Source organism: Tympanuchus pallidicinctus, unplaced genomic scaffold (assembly GCF_026119805.1).
Source record: "Tympanuchus pallidicinctus isolate F22 unplaced genomic scaffold, pur_lepc_1.0 scaffold16, whole genome shotgun sequence".
NCBI classification, from domain to species: domain Eukaryota; kingdom Metazoa; phylum Chordata; class Aves; order Galliformes; family Phasianidae; genus Tympanuchus; species Tympanuchus pallidicinctus.
In genome coordinates, this window is record NW_026294679.1 from 15,151,217 (window position 1) to 15,166,314 (window position 15,098).

The 15,098-nt window shown below is 41.2% G+C and overlaps 1 protein-coding gene across 6 annotated transcripts in view; it reads left to right on the forward strand.

The window, feature by feature from the left end:
* The first annotated feature begins 406 nt into the window (after window positions 1-406).
* PLCE1 (phospholipase C epsilon 1) overlaps window positions 407-15,098 on the forward strand; it is a 149,645-nt gene continuing 134,953 nt past the window's right edge. For 5 of the 6 annotated variants that reach the window (XM_052677947.1, XM_052677949.1, XM_052677950.1 and 2 more), the window contains exon 1: window positions 407-550. The gene's annotated coding sequence lies outside the window, so the exon portion shown is untranslated. Of the gene's footprint in view, window positions 551-731; window positions 983-15,098 lie in introns of those variants that run through there. The other variant, XM_052677948.1, reaches the window with a different exon arrangement.

A 15,098-nucleotide genomic window follows, 5' to 3' on the forward strand; every position in this document is an offset into this window, starting at 1 on the left:
GGCGCACGGCCGGAGCCGTTACTCAGCGGCCCGCGAGCGGCGGGCGCCGAGACGAGAGGTAGGACCGTGACCGGCGGGGCGCGGGGGCGACGTCCCGGCCGCAAGGATGCGCTCTGCGCGGTGCCCCTGCTGCGCGGTGTCCGCAGGAGGCGCGAGACTGTCCCAGGCGGGAGGAGCCGATGCGTGGACGCCGCTCGCTCTCCGTCGCGGCGGGAAGCGAGGGGCATCGCCAGGCTCAGCGCGCCGCGAGGAGGTCCCCGCCGAACACCCCCCCCCCCCCCCCGCCGTGGATCTCTCAGGCGGCCGAGTCAGCCGCCTGCGCTGCCCCGAGCGCCTTCCTCTTCCCTCCGTCCCTCCTCCGCCGACCCGGTGGGGCGGTCCGCGCCCGCAGCCCCCGCCCCCGTCCCGCCGCGGTAGGCGCTTGGCTCGCTCCGCCGCCCTGGGCAGTGGCGGGGGCGGCCCCGTCCGGCAGAGAGCCGCGCCGCAGAGCCCTGCTGGAGTCCCCGGCGGTCCCGGGAGGAAGAGGATTTTGCCGGGGCTGTGCTGAGAGGTGCGTGCCCTGCCCGCCCCGCGCTGCCCTCGAGGCTGCCGCTCCGCTTTCGGCCATGTTCCCGGCCCCGCTATCGCGCCGCTTTGGGATCCCCTCCTCCGCCGGGTGGGCTTGAGACAGCAGCAGCCAGGCTGCCCTCATCCCGCAGCTTGTAATCGTTATGGTCACTCCCTCGCTTTCCTTTTTAATTCTTAGGGGGGAGTTTGCCCATTGTGACTGCTAGCCGGGACCGGGCTGTGCGCGGCGGGGTTCCTCCGGCGGCGGGGCTGCCCGGGGCGCTGCGGGAGAGCGCGGTGTCTGCACCGGGTTCGAGGAGCCGCGTGTGCTACGTATCTGATTGGCGGCGCGCTGCTGAGATGCCATCAGCACAGCACAGCACACAGGTGGTGTGGAGCTGAGCTCACGGAGGCGGTACAAGAGCTGGCAAGAACGGTACAGAAATGAGTAAAAACTTCTCTGTGCTTCTAGGAACAGTCGAATGTTTGCTGTTTACTTGGTGAGGCACTCGTGTGAAGAGCAGAACTAAGCCTGCTTTTGTGTTTGTTGTGACAAAAGTTTGCTAAATATTTGAATCCCGTCTATTTTATGTAGTCCTGTGTTTGAAAGGGGCTTAGAGAAGCCACCAGCTGTGGTGGAAGAGCCGTGTAGCCATAACTGCAGAGCAGACCCAACGTGTGGCTTAAGTCCTGCTTCCACACACAGATAACCATCATGATCCCTACTACCTCATCCTGTGAAAGTCAGAGGCAAACAAGTGGTGTGTGATTGGGACAACACCTGAGCAGATCTGGGAGCAATCAACCAAGGTGATACGAGAAACAGATGTGATGTTCCATGTGTTAGGAAATGCTTGTGTTTTGAATGGCCAGTAAAATGATGCAGCGAGAAATTTCCAAGTCATAAAGGGCCACATCCAGTCTGCGTACAAAGTAGTGAAGATCTACTGAAGTCGTTCTTAGCCATGTAGAAAGTTTATTCATGTTCTCCCATTCGGAGGCATTGATCTGGTGTGTTGTAATGATCTCCTTTGTGTTTTCACACATGCTACAAAGTTGGTTCTTAAGACTCCTTGTGGCCTCAGACTGGAGGGTGCAGTTCCTGTCCATTCCATTGACGTTGATTCAATGTGATATATAGTAACTGATATAATAACAAGTGTGTTATTCACACCAGGGTTCTGACCATCTACTAAAGAAAAAAGAAAGTGAAGTCAAACTTTTAAGTTCAAGAAACATGAACAGAATACGCTACAGAATAAGAAGTTTCTGAAAACTACCTATTGGAAGTCATAGAACAAGGTCATAAAAGAGTGGATAATTCTCTATATTAAGATAATGCAAAGTAATGCTATGAAATTATTTGACTACAGCTTGTAAGTCTCTATAGAAGAAAGTATTTCTTGTGTTAAAGGACTGCTGTCTTTAAGAGGAATAACAATGTTGGGATCCAGTGACTAAAACCATCACCAAAATCTAGAATTGAAGCAATGTGTTCATGAGGGACAGTGGTAGTGATACAATGGCTGGGAATGTCTAGCCTGAAATAGCAGCTCTTTTGGAGAAGAGCAGCTGTAATTTAGCAGTGGTTCTTGGATTTGAAATAAAAATTAGTTAAAGAAAGAGCTGAGTTATGAAGGAGGCAAAGAGTAATGAATCTATGTCCACGATTTGCATAGGGATTTTTCACTGAAGATTGTTAATGGTGATTTGTTTTATTCAGCTGGATTTACCTGCAAATTTACAGAAGTTGTTCTTTGTTGGTTGAAAAGAAGATAGTCTTACAGACAATAGGTTGGAACAAGGACTGTTGTTCAGTTCTCTGTTGTATGGCACGGCACCAACTGCAACGTGGATACTGGTTTATGATTGTAAGCCCTAAACTTTATAAATGACAACAATAATAATATTAACAGTAATTCACTTTTTGTTTTGTATACTATTTGAAAATTTGAGTGACTCACATTGGAGGGAATCCCATGGCTCTAGCACAGACATGCTGCCACACCTGCTGGCTGTGCAGCCACTCATGGTCTTATTCCAGCACAACCTATCGAATGGTGCCCGTACCTTTAGTATGCAGTCTGATTAATTTTTAAATAACACTTTTCATTGTGGCTTTGGTAAAGAAGGTTATTAGCATGCCAGCATGAAATCCATGCTTTCCCTTAGGTTAATTTGGTCTCTTCTCAAGCTGCTTTTAATCGCCTTTAGCAGAGAGCTGCCACACGTGTGCTGGGGGACCTGCAAGGCTGAGTGCATGCTGCAGGAGAGCAGTGCTGCTTACTCTGCATTCTGCTCTGTTTGTCTTGGCAGACCTATGCATGTGTCTGCTCGTGGGTGGGGTTTCCACAGTGGAGGTTCTGCCAGAGATTGGTCATATTTCACTCTCTCATTTTTGAGCAAAACTTCCATCTAGTGAACTGAGATTTAAGAGTTGAGTGTGAAGTGGTGACAGTGGTGTTGGGAGCTCTACAATATACATCCCCCCTCCCCCAGCCCCCCAGCTTTTTTCTTGAGTTAAGGAATTTTTATCGTACTTGAAACATGGGAATTAATTTGTAGATACATCACTTGGGATGAACACCTTTCCCTCAGTGGTCTTGTATGCTCTGTTGTGCTGATGTCTTTGTACGAAACATAATGAATGTCACTGTTTTTAAACTAGGCCATCCACAATGCTCTCTTCTTAACTGCTTGGTCATTCATGAATAATCCACACGTTCCAGTGCTGTATCTGCTTGCCATTGGTTGTTGAAAATGGGTACACTGGAAGCACTGAGCTCAATGCTATGCTCTGTTCTCCAGGAGTACCCTTCATTTAGGTTCCCCCACAGCTCTCAGATTTACAGGCTGTTGGAGACAGAGCCCCAGGTAACGCTGGCCTCTGTGACAGCTTGAAATCTCATGGAGCTCAGTAGAACTTTGGAGCAGGGTGGCACGGCAGGCTTGCGTCTTGTGCAGGGAGGTGTGCTCTGCAGGGCAGTGTGCAGACTGTTGTATTCCACCTACAGTAGTCTGAAGCATAACTCCATAGGTTAAATATGTTATCAACTCTGGGATACTTTCTATTTTACGCTGCTATCAGTAATTAATACTTAATAATGTGATACAACATTTTAAATGGAACAGCGCATCTCAAAAAAACTGAATGTATCATTAGATTTTTTTAAATTGCTGTACCACTTTTTGAGTAACTAAAGAAACTGAGAATACCAGAATGTTTCATTTTCAATTGTTCATATTCAATTTCTAATTTTTTTTTTAATGGGTCAGGGAAGTGGAAAATTAGTGAGTGTAAAGGCAAAGCTACCATTTCAAAACATTTATTTTTGGGCTAATGCTTTTACTCTATTAGTATGCACAAGTGCTGCATAACTGTAATCTAATAATAGTATGTTTTATTAAACAGATGACTCTCCAGTTGCATTGACCTTGCCTTGTGTAGTGGGACCTTGCTGTCTGTAGTTTCAGACAATGCTCTGATGTGAGACCTCTCCTCCCCCAGTATTTTTCTGCATCTGTGCCACAGCATACGGCAAGAATGCTGCCACAGTGATCTCTGGCATTTGGAGTTTTCGTTACACTGCATCTTCTTTCTAGCATTTTTATAATGCATTCCTTTATTCCAAATACAAAGCTCTGTTGCTTGGAGTAGGTGACTTTTTTTTTTTTTTTTTTTTTTTTTTTTTTTTTTTTTTTTTTTTTTTTTTTTTGTAGCAGTGTGGGTATCTTTCAGCAGTGTTAATTGAGCTGGGTTTCCCTTTGGAATGCGGCAAGATTAACAGGAGTCATGCAGCTGAGGAACTGCTGCTTTGTCCAATACCACCAAATCATGTTAAAGAACAACCTGTAGGTTTCCTCTTGCAGAACTTCCTTGTTGTGAATGCCTCCTTTTAAGTTCCCTCAGGGTTGCTGTGGTTGTTTTGGATTACTGCTACTTACCAAATTGGAGGGGAAAAAGAAAACCCCGTGTTTTAATATCCTGGCTGAATTGCCTTGTGGAGATGATGTTCTGTTTTTGTTCTCATTTCATGTAGCATTCACTCTTGTAAAAAATGTATTTCTAACCAGTTAGATCTTCAATTCATCCATAAATGTATATTATAGTTGTTATTTATAATGTATTTATAATGCATTTTGTCAGTGGGCAGAGATTTCTGAGAACTGGATGGTGTCTTTACAAACTTTTAGTAACTAAATTTCACACTTCTGATGATTTTCAAGTTTGTTCGATCTTCTGTGAAAATCGATGTTCTTCCTTCTGAAAGCTGTGGGAAACTATACTGCAGTGTTCCTCATGTGTAGTGCAGGTCCCTTCTCACCCTGAGTGTGTCCGCATTATTGCAGCAGGCTGGTGGGCCAAAAATGTCTCCCTGTTCCCTTCTGTAACTCGTGGCCACTCATGAGCTGTGCTGTGGGCTGCTTTTCTGTAAACATCTGGAGTGGCAGAGATGTTAAGAGTGCCAGGCAGATAATGCTTCTTGAACTCTTTCCTGTTGTGGTACTTTGCATTTTTTGGATGGAAAATACTTCTTAGTGAGGCTCCTTCAGAGCCCTTGAAATTTTTCACTGCAGCTGATACTTTTGTGAATGGTCTGTTGTTTGCATGTTTTCCCCAGAGAACAAAGTGGGCATACAAGAGGCAGAGAACCTTACATAATTACCTTTGCTTTGTTCCAATTGCACCCTTTCTTTTTACTTCTTAGAAATGAATTTTGGAAGAGGAAGCTGTAAAATCAAATGTACAACTGTTTGTAGTGGAAATATTTTAACCTGAACAGCCACTCAAGATGTTGCTGCTATAACTGATTTGAATATACATCTGTTCTTATTCTGTACTTTAACTCAGCAAAAAATAAACAAGAAGGCTCTCTTTGGTGGTGGTGTTCTCTCAGTAGACACAGAAGTACAGGGGAACATATTAAAAAAATGACATCAACACATGTCATTAACTAAAAACTCCAGGCTGTCCTGCTTAGAGACATTCCCAGCATTTGTAGCCTGAGTAATTTAAATATATAAGACAAATTGTAGGGCTTTTTCTTTATTTACTTCATTTTCATAGGGTGAATTTGGCGAGTAGCTATTGCTGTGTTGTCGTTGGTTGTTGTGTAACAATTCTGCAGTTGTTGTCCAAATTAAACATACTAATGTTTTGAATGGTCCTGATGTCTACCGGTGTGTGATGTGTAGATTTAGTGGTTGAGTTCCAAAACTGTGTATTTGATTTTGTTTTCCTTTTGTTTGTTTTCAAAATGATCTGTTCTTGTGAGATATGGAGGGCCCTTCTAAAAAGTGCTGCTGGGTGCTCCCTGCTCACCAGTAATCCCTCCGGTTTCGGATTTCACTTCTGTTCTGCATGCTTTCCAATTTCACCTTTGTCTCCGTGGTGCCAAATCATGTGTCCTTTTATGCAGAGTTAGATGCTACCAGGTGTGGCTGATACTAGTGTAGAGTGACACCCACTGATTCTTTTATTCTTGGTACTTCTGATTTGACATAACAGCAGCGTGGTATGAGTACATTGCCAGTTGTACCTCAGGCTTTGATGAGTCACAGATTGCTTTCCACAAGAGAAATTCAGTGGTTACACGCTGTCAGTTCCTGCAGTGTTAGTTCAAGTGCATGAAGTGATGAATACCTCTGTTTTCAGGGTGTGTTTCTGTGACCCATGCCTCAGTGGGCATACCCACACAGCTGCAGGAGCTGTGTACCAATAACATCTGATCTGATCTGACACGGCTGACCACACACCCAACAAGCGTCTCACTTAGCAGCCCTGCTCCCGTTCTCCCCACAGGTCTGTCAGCGAGCCGGCATCCAGCCCAGCAGCTCTGCCTTGCCTTCCCCCCATTGTACAGAGGCTGCAGCATTTTTGGAAAAGCAGGATTATCGTAACTTATTGAGACAGGAAAATCGGACAGCTTTTTCTTTTCTAGGCATTAAAACTGCTCTGTCTGTACACTTGACTCATACCTAACAGTGCTTTCCCTCCCATAATTTTGAAAGTATGGGCTTTTCTGTATCATATCCTAGAAACCTGCAAACCTTCCTATGTTTCAGGCGAATGGTTTATAGGATATGCCTCTGTTACAGATAAAGTTATAGAAAAGTTAGCATAAAGATGTTACAATTCAATTAATTAATCAGTTTTAAAACTGCCAGCTGAATGCATAGTATTACCTCATGTTTGAAATGTCATAGAATCATAGGTTCAAGGAATCATAGAGTCAAAGAATGATTTGAGTCAAAAAGTTTTCTAATTTTATACTAAGTCAACATTATGATTTTTGCAATTCTTCTAAGCACGGGTAAACCTTGAGTCTGTGCTATGTCTGTCAAGGTATTTCTGGTTAGATTCTTCCTGCCTCTGTTGGAAAATGTATTAGTTTAGCACAAATCCATGCCAGCATCCAACATTAGATGTTGCTGTTTTTACTGCATTGCTTATTCCATGTTGGCAGAAATACAATGAGTATAAAAGTAGTTTTTGCTATCTGGTTGCCTTTTCGTCCCCCTGTTAAAACATATTTCAGAGATAGTGTTTCAAGATTCCGCTGCAGGATTTGAACTGACTCGCAGCTTGAAACAAAAATGTTCATTGATTTTTATTTCATTTTATTTATTTATTTTAAGACACAGGAAGTTGAAGGAGAAGGGTCCATTTTAATTAAGACAAATTTCCTTCTTGATACTTACCCAGAAAACATTTATAGACGATGATGTAGAGTTGCAACTTGTTTGTTCAACACAGTTGAACTCTGTAGTGTACTGCTCGATTGGTTCTGTTCTTATCTAGCTTTCCTGAAACCAAATGTAAGTTGAGTATGTCCACATAACCCTGTATCAGAATGTTGCATTCATTAAAACTCGAGATTTAGTGGCTAATTTTGCTATGCAGCAACAGTATCAAGTTGATATTGTTTCTTTCTGTTAGTGCTGAGCAAATATTGTCAGCTACCAATCTAGTTGCACAGTTAAAACTTGATACTGCCTGTATATACAGTAATGGAAACATTACTGTAGGATTTGTGATGGAGACGGAACATTCTTCTTATAATAGGTTAGGGCCAGAGGTAAGAAGTTCATACGGGTCTTCTAAGTTATTAAATATATTATTTGTCCAGTGGTCTGCTGAAATTTTTGTTCCAACAAATTCTGAGCTATAGCAAATTTTTTACTTATACCTCAATTTGTGTGTAACTCAGATCTCAGCTTTTGAGGTGAAAGTGTTCTGCTTGTCATAATTATCACAGAATCACAGAATTGTAGGGGTTGGAAGGGACCTCCAGAGATCATCGTGTTCAACCCCCCTGCCAAAGCAGGTTCCCTACAGCAGGTCGCACAGGTAGGTGTCCAGGCAGGTCTTGAACATCTCCAGAGAAGGAGACTCCACCACCTCCCTAGGCAGCCTGTTCCAGTGCTCCGTCACCTCACTGTAAAGAAGTTCTTGCGCATGTTTGTGTGGAACTTCCTATGCTGCAGTTTCCAGCCGTTTCCCCTTGTCCTGTCTCCACTCACCACTGAGAACAGTCTGGCCTCGCCATTCTGCCCCCCACACCTTAGATATTTATAGACCTGGATCAGGTCCACTCTCAGTCGTCTTTTCTCGAGACTGAACAGACCCAGTTCCCTCAGCCTTTCTTCATAGGGGAGATGCTCCAGGCCCTTCACCATCTTTGTGGCCCTCCACTGGACTCTTTCCAAGAGATCCTTGTCTTTTTTGTACTGGGGAGCCCAGAACTGGACGCAGTACTCCAGATGAGGCCTTACCAGGGCAGAGTAGAGGGGGAGGATCACCTCTCTCGACCTGCTCTTGGCCACATTATGCTTGTGCATCAAATTCTGCAAGTCCCTTATATCTTAAAATTGTATGATATTCTGTGTAATAGGAGGTGTATAATTAAATGAGGAAACTGAGGAAGTTATGAGATCTTTTTATTTTAAGATTAATTTCTATTAGGCAATAGGAATATCTTGAAAATCAGCAACAATTTAGGACATATGTGGACCATTCCACTTTTCTAGGATCAGGAAATGGTGAAGTTATAGATTTCTTTGGTAGAATTATAAAAATAGTAGATAATCTGTGAAGCTAGTCAGTGAATAAAGGCTACAATTGAATTTTCATTGTCATTTTTTTTAGTCACTCCAATCAAGTCCATTCCATTGTGCCAACAACTGATGTGCCAGCAAACTGGTTTCATTATGAAAACTGTGTTGGCAGCACCAACTCTTAAATGCACTGACTTCCAAATCCTCGTTTTCCTCCTTGCCACTCTGCAGTTAGTTTGGATTAAAAATAATAAATGTGAAACCTTACTATTATTCCGATTTTCTTGTTGCTTTCATGGCTAAATTTATAAAATTTATAAAATTTTTATTTTTAAAGATTTTAAAGATTATGAGTAGTAATATAGCAGTACAAGGGACTTCTAGAAAAAGCAGTGTGTTTTCCAAGGCTGAGTACGTGACTGTAGGAATTAACAATACTGTGAAGTCTGGTTAGAAATTAATTCTCCATACAATTTGAGCTGTGATTCTGGATTTGCAAGCCAGGTTCAGTAGTGGTTTGCAGAAATAAACAATTTCCTGGACAGCAGGCCATCAAACAGGTCAGCGTTAAAATATGCAGTAACATCTTTCAAATGGTTGTATAGGCTACTCTGCCTGCCTGCCTGCATTCTTTTGTAGGATCCAGTTTGTTACATACATTTTGAGTTTTGTTATCTGAGAGGCATAGGAAAGGCAGTAGTGGCTTTTCTGGGAGTCTTCGTGGCCACCCACCAGAAGGGCAGTGTTTGTGTGTTCTCTTAGAACTTGGAAATGTCATTCTAATTTGGCAAAAGCTGCCTCCATGTTTGTGTCCCCTATGCTACTTTTGTTCCTCATACTGTTTATTTTGTGCAAGTTGATAATGTTTATCCTTAGTGGGCAGCTGCCTCAAGTTGGATAAGTACGTAAAATTTGTTCTTAAGGCTAAAAATTCTGAGGCCAAAAGATAATGTACAGTGGTTACCAAGGTGCAGCACAGTACTGTCCTGTGTAACAGCTACTGTGTAGCCCTGACCTGCATCTCAGTTGAATGCTTTGTAGAAAGCTGCCTGGTTTTGGTTTACGAGCTAGTGGGAGAGCTGTAAAAATGCCTTGAGGAAGGTAAGCAAGCAAATACTATTTGGTATAGCAGCATTTGAATTATGATGATCAATAAAGTTTCTAATTTGTATGTGACTCATTCTTTACTTTAAACTCATGTGCCTTCCCCTGACTTGATGTGGTGCTCTGATTACTTTTCCTTTGTTTCATAATGCTTGGTCTTCTGTCAGCTTTTCAGTTTTCTCAAGCTTTAAGGACACTACTGAGAAGAGCAGGAAGCCATTAAGAAAAAAGAATAAAAACAATTTTAATTTACATTTACCAACATTCTTTTAAACATTTCAGGGGCATTTAAATTATTGATTTAATTGGGTCAAAAGCCTGATAGCCTCTATCTGATAGTCCCATGTTCCCATGTTACTCATCATGCTTACAGTAAAGCTCTATTCCATTAGCAATCATATGCATCCCAGTAAAGGTTTTCAAGTTTGAATTGAGACAGAAACCGTCTCAGCTCTTGGCCAGCAAATGCAAATAAAGTTGGCTGTGTTCCCTCTACTTGCCAGAAAAGCTAAAAAGCTGGGGCCCTTCCTTCATCAATGAAAAAGGGAAGCTCTGATCTTTCTTCATATGGGTTTTGCACACATTGAGTCTCTGACCTAATCTTGGTAGAATTTGTCAGTCTCTTGCTTGGTAGATGTGGCCCAAAGCCCCCAGGAAAACAGCTGTCATTTGCAGTGAACTTATATAGCTCAATCTGTTCTTTTTCCCATGATATTGGTGTGACAGTATTTTTTTCTTTCTAGTTAGTCTCAGCATATCAATATAAAATGCTGTCTCTGCACTAATATTATGGTGGGTTTGGTGGTTTTTTTTTGTTGGTTTGTTTGTTTTTTTGTTGCTGTTTTTTTGCATGTTATTTGACTATGTTACCCTTTCTGCTAAATCTTGCTTTGTTTTTAAAATTATTTGATGTGCAAATAAATGTATAATTGAAAGATGCTGTCATTTTGTAGTAATGTTGTGTGCTGGAGTCAGATGTGAGTTTTCTCACATGCAGAGCTTTAAAGCTTTTCATATCAAGATAATCTGATGGTGCATTAAGTGGTGTCTGACAATATAAGATACTATAAGATGAAGTACAGATATAAAGAGAAATTATCAATAAGTTTAGACTTATTTAATATATACTGGTACATTTAAAAATTCATGATTATCCAACTTTTATCCAAGACATTCAAAATCAGAATCTTGAATTGTACAGTGATAATTTCTGAAATTGTATTGCTAAATATGTTCTGTACATATATGTTAATTAGATAACAGGATGTAAATAAAGCAGTGATGTGGAGATTCATATCTGACACAAAATAATGCTGCACTCAGAGTATCAGGATTATAAAGGCTCTGCACTGCTTTTTTTTTCTGTTGTTAGATTGCCACTCTGGGAGAGTTCAGGATACAGTTTAAAAAGACACAGCTGCTAAATTTACTCTTCATTCTCATTTTCAATTCTATAAATTTGGTCTGAGCTCTCACATTCTGAATCGTGATAATCGTGGAATCACAGGACTGTAGGGATTGGAGGGGATTGAAGATCGCCTAGTCCAAACCTTCCCCACTAAAGCAGGTTCCTTGGTGTAGAGCTGCACCCTTTTACTGCTTCCCAAAGAGTAGTAGAGGTGTCTCTTTTTCACTGCGTTGCAGGCCTTGGGTAGATGCATTTGCTCTACAAAAGCCAGGTGAGTTCATTGTTAACAAGGATTCTGGAACTTTGCATATTTAGGAATAAATGTGTCATAGTTAATTGATCTCAGACTTCTAAAAGTTGGTTTGTGGCTGCAGAAGCACAAAGAAAAATGAAAACTTACTTATTCTGTTGAAAAGGTAACTGCTGTTTGAACTGTGCATGAGAGCAAACAGGCGCTTCTTATGTATTCTTAACATGACTGCACTTCAGTATATATTGAAGTGCAAAAAGAAGTGCAGTTTCTCTTCCTCCCCACCCTTCTTAGAACTTACAGGATGCACTGATCTGGAAAAGATCACAACAGAAAAGGTCTGAGCGAGCAGGTGACTGTTTTGATGTGATAAGCAGTAGCATGCCTTAAAGAACAAATTAAGAATTGAACTCTCAGGGGACAGGTTAGTCTGCTTTCATTTACCTGTGCTGCTTTTATGTGTTTTTTTTTGTTTGTTTGTTTTTTCTTAAGTCATTTACAGTTATGCATGAACTCTGTTCTAGATTTCTGGGCAGTACTACTTTCCTCGTGTATGATCTGCTTCTTCCTTGTTGACTTCTCAAGGTCCAAGGTCCAGTGGGTAGTTGGAAGGACTGGTAAAATTAGTGCTGCAGAATGTAGCGTCGTTGAGTTATCATCCTAAAACAATTTCTCTACTTATCTTCAATGAATTTGATAGGTTGTGGCATGGAGCTGATACATGTTGCATTAAAAAGTGTTCTGAGATGATTGTTTTTACACTGTTTTGAAACATTATATGTTTGTGTTGTAGGCAAAACACTGTTATTAGCATGGACAGTTTTTTCTTGCTCATTTTTTTGAAAACAGTGTAGATTGTAAGATTACACAGACCATTAGTTTTGCTTGCTGCCTTGCCTCTCCGCAGGGATCTCTTTTCATTCCAATATTGCTTCACAACCCCTTCAGCTGCTTGCCAAGGTCACTGATCATTCCAGTCATCAGTTCTGCAGGTTGACTTAGGTTTCCAGCGCATGGAATTTTTTCCTTACTTGAAGCCACTATGGCCATCTTGCACCAGAGAAGCCAGATTACAAGGCTTATGCTACTCTTTATCTTCCAGTTTGTCACCCAGATATCAGCCTGATAGTGTTTGGTTGCGCATTTCAAAACAACCTCCTCGTCACCATTTGTGACCTTCTCACTGTAGGTGACGTACAGATGTTATGTTCAGTGAACTGTGACACTACATCACAGATTTCCTCAAATGCTTCTTATCATTTGCCATGAGAACATGATTCTAGCTTGCAGTGAGGTCCAAGACCTCCTGCCCAGAGCTGCAGGGGAGAGCCACGGGAGGACATGTGGGTCAATCAACAGATCTGGAGGGCAGCACAAGCTGGTAGTTGGTCTGATGTCAGTCTGATGAGCTTGGTCAGAATGTCAGAAGTAGTGCAGAACAGAGCCACGTTGGCTTGGGACGCTCAGCTCGATTTGGGGGATGAGCCTTAGCTGAAATGGCTGGTGGGAATGCTGTGGGGGTTGTGGGTGCAGCTGCTTGCAGCACCTAAGGGCTTGGTGCACTCAGGGCACTGACGCTTTCTTAAAGATACCTGTGATGAGCCTGCCCAGGTTAGCATAGTCTATTTTTGTGTTAGTTTCAGCATTGTTTTGTCATTATAATATTGAAATAATATACCAAAAAAGTACTTTTTATCTCTATTAACTGTTACAGCAGAAATAACCTTGAGCATTTCAGCATGCGTGCACTGGTTTGTTATCTTTTATAGTACTTTTTGTGATTTGCTTCACTGGCTTATTTAACTGTGGCATTCTCTTTTTTTTTTTTTTTTTTTTTCTGAATCGAGATACACATCAGGCATATGAATAGGCATTCTAAGATCCTTTTGGGCTAAGTATATTAAGTAATATGTTAGCAGCAAGGGTGTGCAATCAAATAGATATAAGCTAATCTTAGCTAAATTGTAGCCTGTATATGTAATAGTCATTTAACATAATATCTTATGTCCATATGCCCAGGTAATTAAAACATACCTACTATATCTAGTTGAGGGAAAAGAACAGCATTCCCTAGTAGCATTTCCAGATTTTAATAAGCAGTGTTGTTTGGATATGGGCAGAGTCTCTGGCACAAACGGCTGCTTATGTCAAATTAAAAAAGGGTGTTCCAGAGAAGGAAGTGTCCTTTTCCAAGTTATGACTGCATTTTTAGCCTGGTTTCTTATGGAAACGACTTTACAAAGTCACACAGTGTGTCATTATGTCTTTCCTGCCAACTTTTGAACTTAGCCTGTAGCAATCATTTTCATTACAAAAGTGCAGTTCTCAAGGATGCTAGATAACAGATTTCATATTGATGTTCAGGTACAGAAGTTCTGTAAATCATTCTGGTTGTGAAGAAGTTGCTCTGATGCGAGTAGGCCATTGTAACATAGCAGAGGATCTGGGTAGGAGAAAATCCTTAGTAATACCCCAATTGTAAGAAACACTTTAGTTATAGCAGGCATCTCTTTAGGTAGCTTAATTATTCAACTTAGAGAAATCTGCAGAAAGCCAGAATTTGCTCCTTTTAGAAGTATCTGAAGTAAGTGATACTGTGTTCTGTTGTTTCTAGCTACTGCATGTTCTACAGGAACATCAAGCATCCCCTGAAATACGTTCATTACTGGGAACTTCACTGCTTAAAGTTTTCCTTCCATTTATTCAGCTGAAAGTACATGAACTTTTAAGAAATGTAACAAACTTAGAACAAGTGATTGTTTGTGTGAGATAAGTATAGAATTAGCTTGTGGAATCCATTCTTACCCCAGCTAACTATATTATGAAGACTGAAGTAGACTAAGGGTCTGGGATAAAGTCCCATCTTATCAAGGGAGAGGATTTTCATGTTTAGAATTCCAAATTCTTACTATTCATGAAGCAAGAAGCTTGACTGTACTGCCCAGGAGTGAGTCATTTTATGATGGCTGCACTTAAGTTGAACATTTGCTTAAGGTTGTCTTTTTCTCCCAAAAGAAAGAATGAAGCCCAGGTGTGCAGTTATAAGTCACTGGAAATAAGTAGGAGTCTCACAAGCAGATGGAAATACTTAACAACCTACTTCCATAGAGACTTGGAAAGATAACGAAGAAAAGCAATATACCTGCATTTGTTTAGAAGGGATGCAATCATTCACTGCAGTTATTTTGAAGATCTTCAATAAATGCATAATAGTGATATATGGTAACATTCTACCCTGGTCTTCAAAACTCTTTCCTTTACATAGGTTAAGCTGTTAAAGAAATGCAAGCAGAACTTAAGGAAAGAGTGTGGAAGTTGCTGTGAACATAGAATTTTCTTCATGTATTGTTCCATTTATCTTGGAAGGGATAACAGTGTATTTATAAAGAAACTTCCTAATTGCCATACAGAAGTATAAATGTGTAGGTAGACAACTGAATACTTTTTTCACTTACTGATTATTTTTAATTTTATTTGAAACATACTGGGTTTTAATGGACTTACTTTTATTATAGTTAGGAAAGCTCAGCAGTAATATATTATTACTCAAGTAAAAGTTTTAATAGGAGTACTGTAGCTTAACACAATGTGAATAAAATTGTTAGTGGGGTTTACAGAAGATAAACTGTAGTGATTTAATGCATCTCTAGCATGCTATCAGACCTTTAGTAGAAATATTTTTATTGCAGATTTGTTCTGTTCTCATCACGTGGCTAGAATTATGACTAGTGG